We start from the raw sequence: 6,248 nt of genomic DNA, 5'->3' as shown, positions 1-6,248 counted from the left end.
ATTCCTGACGAGACATTACATAGTTACATGCCTAGTGGTACACATGCAATTGCGTACCAACTACCCCCTCCCCTGATGAAACACCATATAGTTACAGTCGCGTTGAAGATATACAGTTGTAATCGAGGCGGGGCACTTGTCGTTGCATGTTTAGTGATAGACATGAAACTATGCCCCTCACCCCTGACAAAACACCGCTGAGTTGCAGTCGCATTGGAGACATGCAACTGCAGTAGGGAGCAATTGAGCGATCACAAATTTCAAAATAAAAAAATATTTAAAACAAAAGCCGAAAAATGTTTAAATTTTTAATAAAATAGAAAATAATAAATAATAAAATAAAAATACAGTCGAGAAAAATAATCAACGCGACAAGGGACACGGGCAAAAAAAATTAAATCTGAAATCCTCTATTTTAAAAATACCATGTCGAACGATATGAACAAAACAAAATAAAAAATATGAAGAAAAGATATACAAAAAATAAAAATATGTTTCATATGATATACATACCTACCTTTGAAATAAACATAGTTAGCGTGTATATCGTGACAAAAAATATGGGCTACAGTGAAACTTGCAGACCAAAAAACAAGCAAACAAATAGAAAGAACGGTCTCCTATTCTCGCTCGCCAAAAAAAAGAACTCTTATTCTATTTTGCGGCAAGCCCATCACATGTACTGCCCAGGCCCCTCTGACACGAATATAAGACAAAAAAACAAAAACAAGCCAGCTGCCTCCTACATGGGCCGGTTCTCATCCAACAAATAGAGCACACAGATCTTAAAACTCCAAAAATATCCAATGGTTAGGGGACTCAACTGAGACTTCGCGACTGATTTTTAGCAGCACCGTTATTCTTTCATCCGTGTGTTGTTGTTTCTGGTCACCGAAAGGATTGCTCTTTCTCCTTTCATAAGGTTGGTTATAGTGGGGAGTAATTTATACTAATGTCATGCATATGACATTAGTCTAAGTTACTACCTTCATAATGCAAAGTATCTTAGTAGTAGTGTCATAGATTGTTTCATTTATTGTCTTATAGACTCATTTTACCTCGGAAAGCGCTATGTTACAGTAACATATTATGTTACTCCAAACACCTCTCTCCTCATTAAATACTGGCCACATAAGCAAAATTGTCTGGGATGTGTTAAGTTACTACCTAAGTTACCCCACTATGGCTAGCCTAAGGCTGGTTGTAGTGGGAGTATCATAAGTAGTATCATGCATGCCAACTAGACTTTTTGAATGATGTGGCATACAACTAAATGAGGAAAGAGAGGATGTAGTATCATATCATGATACCGTATCATATTAAATATTTTACTAGTTTATGTCATGCATGATAATTAATAAGGCAATCTAAAATACTAACTTATGATACTATGCATTACGGAGATAGTATCACACGCTAATATCATATGCATGATACTAGTATATAATACTCCCATTACAACCAGCCTAATTGAAGAACGAGTCTAGCATTCCTCTTCCATGCATCATGATTTTACTCCTCATCATGAACCATAAAAATCCACCACCACGCACCAGGCGCATCTCCACTCTCTCTATATATCCCTCCATGCGACCTTATCTCACCGACGTCTGCCTCGCGGCGCAACGCGCCTTCACCCTCTCCTCCTTCTACCGCCTCTGTGTGCCTTGCCGCGGGGCACATGGATGCCGACGATCTACCGTTGCGGAGCGGATCCTAAGCGCGTCGCCGTGCCCTGCCTGGAGAAGTGGCTAGCCATGCCGCCATCTTCTCTCCATCGATTGCGTTGAATGTGTGGGAGAAGCTCGGGCTCCAAATCTGTGGAGTCAGATTTGGATTTTCGATTTCTGCATCTTATTTCCTTTCGGTTAGTCTAGCGATGGGTGTCTATGCTGATTCATTTGGTGATAATCACCCAACAGTAGATTGGTTACCACAAATCGACTTGCAACAGATGAATCTAAACTCCAGAACTTGTGAGGTAGAAGAAGCCCTCTTCAGCGGCAGCGAGCTGGACGAAGTAGTCGGAGCTTAACTGGCCGGTCTGTTCGGATAAAGTGGAACGGCGCAGTGGCGGACCACGGCCGGACTCCCAATATTTGAGACACCTTTGCCTCTTCCTCAGGATGTAGGTACACACTTTTGTCTCACCTGCAGCTACAACTTTATATATCAGTTCATCTCTATTACATCTTATATCAGTCTTCCGAAAAATAGAACAGTAAATTACTATCTCACTATATATGTTTTCAGAGCATGGGAGTATAGTTTGTTCATCTCATTGTATAATAATCTATTATTTTCAGCGCGTGGACTATTGTTTGTCCTGTTCAGTGCTTCTGTACTACCCCAGATATTTGTGCATGCCTTGATGTGGATTTAACTAATCAACCCATCAACCTTTTGAGACTTGGATAGCTGTTATTTTGAGGAGCTCGCTATATATCTTGCCAAAGTGACAAGCCTGAAAAATTCTGCCTGCTGGCCGACAGTAAAAAGATCTGTTAAAGCATGTTCTTGACATTTCTTTTATCAGTATCTTGAATTGATAGAAAAATATTTCAGCTAATGTCCGCTCTATTTCTGATATTGAATAGTTATAAAGGAATCTGGTCTCATTTCTCTGCTATGCTTATTCATACAAGCTTAGCATATTTGGACGACAACGGTTTTACCTACAACAATACCCGCAAGGCATCAGCTCACTAATGTTCTTTTATATATTTTTGATGGATATTTTTTCAAAGTTCGTACTTTACTGTAGCTTTCTTATCAGGAACTAATTGTGGTTTTCTTTACAACTAGCACTTTTTATACAGCTCTCACGTCTCCTTCGTTTGGTGTGGATTATCATCCCCTACTTCTATGCTGTTACACATTATATATTTCAGCCATATTGCCTTTGGTTACATTGGTCCAGTTTTCATAGCTAGACTTTAGAGCCAGGTAACAAAGGACTTCATCTTCAGTTGAAACCCAACTTCGATGATATAGTAGATACATATTGCATTGTCTTTTAGATCTATCCCTTTGGGTCACCAACTGAGTTGAACTATTTGCCATGCCTCTCATTCTTTAAATTTTTAACCAGCTGAGCTAACATCACGTTTATTTGTCACATGGATGTATGAGTGCCAATCTTCCATTATCCAGATGTAACATTGACGATGAATGAATTAAGCCGCTTCATTTTTGTTTGTAGACGTTCGTTCCATACATGGATGGTTTCTTCTTGGCTGCCTTTGGGCTCGAGCTGCCACAAGTATGACTGACATGCACAGTATAGCTGCCACAACCGCCATCAAGTCCAGGTTTAACTGTTGGCCTCTGGAGAATACTGAATTTAGCTGATACGAGTCCAATGGAATTTATGCATGTGCACATATTCATTATACCATTATAGTCATGTATCATTCTTAAATATTTTTGTCAAATCATAATCATTGTTCTCTTGATCCTTTTAAGAGCCAATACGGTGAATAAAACACCAATTTTATGCAATATTTTCCGCAGCAACGCGCGGGGAATCATCTAGTTTAGAAAAAGTTTATGAATTAGAAAAGTTTCATGAATTTCAAAAAAGTTCATTGATTTTGAAAAAGCCCTTATCAATTTTTAAAAAAGGTTAAATTTTTTGAAAAAACTTCATCAATTTTGAAAAACATTCACAAATTTTTTGAAAAAAAACTAATCCATTAAAAAAAAGTTCATTGATTTTGGAAAAAAGACCAAAAAATGAACAAAGTTCATCAATTTTGGAAATATTTCAATGATTTCGTAAAAAAGATCATTGATTTTGAAAAAAATATGCATCGAATTTGAAAAAGGTTCACCAATTTTCAAAAAAGTTCATCAATTTTTTAAAAAAGTATATCTATTCTGAAAAAACACAAATTTGAAAAAAGTTCATCAATTTTGAGGAAGTTCATCCTCTTCAAAAATATTCATCGACTTTGACCAAAAAGATCATTGAATTTGAAAAACAATTCATGCAATTTGGAAAATAAAAATATAAGAGTAAAGAAAAAAATGAATGAAAAAAGAAATAGAAATAGAGAAAGAAAGAAAAGACAAACAAAAACCGGTCCAAAAAAAGAAAAACGAGAGTCGTCTTTTTAGTGTTACAAGTTGACATAGAACAAAAGAAGAAAAACAATACCTAGCCACGAAAGATGATGTGTCCGTGGTGGTTACCATTGTGAAACATGAGGTCTAGAGACCAAATCCCACACACGCCCTTTTTGGAAGTTTGAAGAAACAAAAAAAATGTAAATGGACGCACAGATGCGTGCGAGGAGGGAAAGTTCATATGGGCCGACGAGGACATCAATTTTTCTGAGTGGGTGTGTATGTGAGAGCCTGGGTTAATAGGAATCAATAAGTAATTTCTTATTTTCTGGAAGCCCATCCAAAAGGAACCTCAAAGTTAAGCATGTTTGGCTTGGAGCGATTTGAAGATGAATGGCCGACTGAGAAGTTGATCCCGAGTGCGCACGAATTAGGATAAAGTGCGCAGGAAAATTAGTGTTGGTTTATGGGGTCAGTCTAGATCCTGCCAGACATAATGGTCAGGAATGGGTGACTGTGGATGAGGCGTTACAAAATCACAGGTGATACATATAAAAATCTCTAGAAAAATGTCTAGCTCACCAGCTACCATATTGATCGGAATTATAGCAAAATTTTCCAAAGCAGGTTAGAATCCATTTTCAGGTTAAGAGAGACCCTACTATCATTCCTTAAAGAAAAGTACCATGTGCATATTGCACCCCCAGCACCACCACCACTAACTAGATTAGGACAAAGATCTCTAATCAATCTAACTTGAGACCCTTTGACTAACATCCTAGAAAACACATCAACCAGCAAGTTTAAAAGGAGGGTGGGACAAGGGATCCCCATATCTCAAGCCTTTTCCAATAAGGAAAAATTCACTCCCTTCACCATTCAACTTGACTCCCATAGAGCCATTTTGGCTTACACTTCTAATCCAAACTAGCCACTTAGAAGCAAAACCCTGAGAGCCAACCATTCATACAAAAAGTCTAGATTACCTTTGTCATATGGGTTCTCATAACCAATATTAAAAACTAACCTCTGTCTCCCTGTAGAATGCACAACATGTACAATTTCATGTGCAGTTACTACACTCTCGAGGATATACCTATGTCTAACAAATGTAGACTAAAAATCAGAAATAACTCTACCTGTGATAAGTGCTAATCTATTACTTAAAACCTTAGTAAAAAAATCTTAAAACAACAATTATGCAAACTAATTGGTCTAAACTTATTCATGGTCCTAGCCACATTCTACTTGGGTATCAAAGTAATCATACCAAAATTTAATCTAAATAAACCTAGGTCTTCATCGAACCAAAAATCAAACATCTTGATCAAATCTCCCTTAACTATATCCAAAAACTCTTGGAAAAATGTAAAAGGCAAACCATCACGGCAAGGGGAGCCATCTAAATAAGAGCTAAATACAACATCCTTAATTTGTTCTTCAGAAAACCTAGCTTCTAGCTTGCATTTTCCTCACCAGAGACCTTCTTAGTCTCACTATAGAAATCAACCCTAATATTAATGTCACACCTAGGTTACCATTTAAACAACTCTCTATAATAATCTATAGCTATTTTCTTCATTCGTATATTATCAGTAACATGATCATTTGTCCCTTCTAAAACATGAATAAACTCTTTTCTCCTCCTCTAGTTAGCCACTGCTTGGAAGTAAGCAGTGTTCCTACCCCCCTCTAGGATATATCTATCCCTGGATCTCTGTCTAGCCTCAATCTCTTCTATTTGCCACATCTCTTGCTAGCCACCCTATCCCTCTCTATATGAGACAAACTATAAATCTCTACTTTAATATCAAGCGCCTCCTACTCCGCCACAAGTTCTTTTTTACTCTTCCTAAGAAAAGCCTTAATATTCATACTCCACCCCCTAGGTAGCTTCCTACACATACTAACTTTATGTTCCCATACATCTACAGGATTACTAGAAATATATTTACTAGCCCAAGCTTTAGTTACCAAATCTTTAAAGTCGGGCCTAGTTATCCATCACTTTTCAAAGTTGAAACTAGCTTTCCTAGGCATTTGATCAACACCAGAGTCCCAAACTACTGGAGTATGATCACTTCCTACTCTAGGCAGCACCCTAGAGCTAGCTAAGGGAAACGCAACATCAAACCTAGTAATGCAAAAAATGCTCTCAGCTTTAGACATAACTCTATTCT

General features: G+C 37.5%; 1 long non-coding RNA gene across 2 annotated transcripts; it reads left to right on the top strand.

Annotated features, from left to right (window-relative positions):
* Window positions 1-1,548: 1,548 nt before the first annotated feature.
* Window positions 1,549-3,457, top strand: LOC125508634. 2 transcript variants are annotated; one of them, XR_007283685.1, is made up of 3 exons: window positions 1,564-1,867; window positions 1,986-2,132; window positions 3,203-3,457. It is a non-coding gene; the product is annotated as an uncharacterized LOC125508634 (long non-coding RNA). The 2 variants fall into 2 exon arrangements; XR_007283684.1 differs by having other exon boundaries at window positions 1,549-2,132.
* Window positions 3,458-6,248: the final 2,791 nt, after the last annotated feature.

The sequence above is a fragment of the Triticum urartu genome, chromosome 5, assembly GCF_003073215.2.
Source record: "Triticum urartu cultivar G1812 chromosome 5, Tu2.1, whole genome shotgun sequence".
NCBI lineage: Eukaryota > Viridiplantae > Streptophyta > Magnoliopsida > Poales > Poaceae > Triticum > Triticum urartu.
This window is presented reverse-complemented; position numbering and strand designations above follow the sequence as displayed.